Source organism: Portunus trituberculatus, chromosome 43, assembly GCF_017591435.1.
Source record: "Portunus trituberculatus isolate SZX2019 chromosome 43, ASM1759143v1, whole genome shotgun sequence".
NCBI classification, from domain to species: domain Eukaryota; kingdom Metazoa; phylum Arthropoda; class Malacostraca; order Decapoda; family Portunidae; genus Portunus; species Portunus trituberculatus.
In genome coordinates this window covers 26,703,911-26,706,139 of record NC_059297.1, presented here as the reverse complement: position 1 = coordinate 26,706,139, position 2,229 = coordinate 26,703,911, and the positions used below count along the sequence as shown (strand labels likewise).

Below are 2,229 nucleotides of genomic sequence, written 5' to 3'. Positions count from 1 at the left end.
GAATCGACGACATGCACATCACCACGATCCCTGTGCTGTTATTAATGAGCCTTCCTCCTCTGTCTCCATGTGGTTTTAGTTCATCATAATACATCCTGAAGAGCCTTGAGAACATAGGTAATGATTCACTCACTAACTGGCAAATTAACACATTTCTTTCTTTCTCTAGCATTTTTAGTATTTTTCAATGACAGAAGCGTTTCAGAAACACCGTTACGTATTAGTTGCATCTATTGGGGTCTTTAAAAGCAGCACAGGGAGAATTTGTGTTAAGCTGTGTGCCGGTACCCAACATATAAGAAATGTGAAGGTCGTTGCAAGTCGCTTGAGGTCGTAAAAGATCAGTCAGGTGCAATTATGAGTGAAGGTCTTCTAATTGTATTGTACAGACCTGCATTCTTCCTCAGTCTTTTCCTCAGCTCTCCTCAGTCTTCAAGTATCACATCAGTTTGAGTACAGACAACATCGTAAAAGAGAGATGTTTTTTGAGTCTTTGTAATAGATGTACTGTTGTGGTTGATATTTTAGTGACATCATGTAATCCTTTCCACTGACTTTAGCCGTTCCCTCAATCTTAAGTCTTCCAATACCACAGCATCAGTTTGAGTACATAAAGAAATATTTTTTTCCTATCTAGTCAAAGTCATCTATAATCACTCATCCAACAGAAGGAAAATACAGTTCTTCCACTCTGATGAATTATATTTTTTGATCATAATTAGGTATTGGAGATTTCCTGAAGTTCAAAAGCTTTTTATAATACTGAAAAGCTTCTGTCCATGTATTGCCACTCCTTCATTCACTTCGTCAGTTGTCTTCCTTTGTGCCTCTGTGGGTCAGTACCTCTCACCACATTCGTATTCGCACTGTTCCTCCTCCATCGTAGCAAGAAGTCTTTCATTACATCGTCCTTTCTCAAATAACTGATATCGAATATTGAGGTCTGTTGTTTATAATCCTTTATAATTTTTTGTTAGATCCTCGAGTTCTTGAGCAGCAGAGCAGAAACAGTTCTTAATTAATTCCTCAAGCTTCTCTTACTTCTTTTCGAATCCTGTTTCTCTGCTTGTAAAGAATATATCAGTTATTAAGACTCGTGAGGAGAGTATGAGGAAATAAAAAGCTTTAGGAATGAGGAAAGTCTAAATAGCAGAAATGAATGAATGTAAGCACATAACATAAACTGGAAGACCGCAAGGTCTATACGTGGTTGATAAAATAATCACATCATATAAAGAAAGTCAAAGTGAAAAGGCTAGAATAGTGATATTCGCCACATAAGACTTAGAAGTGAGTAAAAAACCTAAGAACACAAGCCGCGAGAAGACAGAAAGGCCTGCACGTGGCGGACAGAAGGGAGAATCACGTAGTATAAAGAAAATTATGGCAAAGAAGGTTAAAATAGTGATGTTCGCCACTTCCTCCCATTATTAGATAGACAACTCCAGTGGGGGTGTCCTTGTGGCCAAATGATTTTTTTTTTCCTTAGGTATTATTTTTCTCCTTCCATATCTTTATTTCTATTTATCTTTTTCGTGTGCAGTTATTTATGAGTTCACTTGCATATACTTCATTTTGACATTACTGAAATAACATTCTCTCTCTCTCTCTCTCTCTCTCTCTCTCTCTCTCTCTCTCTCTCTCTCTCTCTCTCTCTCTCTCTCTCTCTCTCTCTCTCTCTCTCTCTCTCTCTCTCTCTCTTTCTCTCTGTCTCTCTGGTATAATTTCTATGTAAGATATCTGAGAAAAAATAATGAAATACTAGAATATAAATAAAGGCTTAAAAAGATAGGAACCTTTCCTTATCCTACTTGAACTGTCTCGTCTTCGCAATACTAGAGGAAAACCACCATTCTCTCTGCATGCTTCTCTTCTCCTTCCTCTGACATAAACTCGGAATACTGATACATAAAGGATGAAAAAGATATATGAACCTTTTCCTACCTTACTTAAACTACCGCGTATTCGTATTAGTATTCTCTCCTACCTACAACTTATACTCAAGATACTATAACATTAAAAGGATATATAGTTTTCCTCATCTTTCCAAAACCATCATGGATCCGTAATACTTTAGAATGGAAACGTATATTTTCTTGCCCTCTTATTTCCTCATTCCTGTGGCTTACCAGAAATATTGAAACGTTGAAAGGATATACAAACCTTTCCTTATTTCTCTCAAGCTACTTTTGATTGTAATACTTTAAGGAAGACAGTTGGATCGTTGCT

At 36.9% G+C, this 2,229-nt stretch overlaps 1 protein-coding gene across 1 annotated transcript in view; it reads left to right on the top strand.

The window, feature by feature from the left end:
- Window positions 1-1,790, top strand: part of LOC123518028 (peroxidase-like) — an 84,065-nt gene extending 82,275 nt beyond the window's left edge. Inside the window, exon 22 of the mRNA XM_045278530.1 lies at window positions 1-1,790. This exon is cut by the window's left edge and continues 511 nt beyond it. The gene's annotated coding sequence lies outside the window, so the exon portion shown is untranslated.
- The last annotated feature ends 439 nt before the right edge of the window (window positions 1,791-2,229 follow it).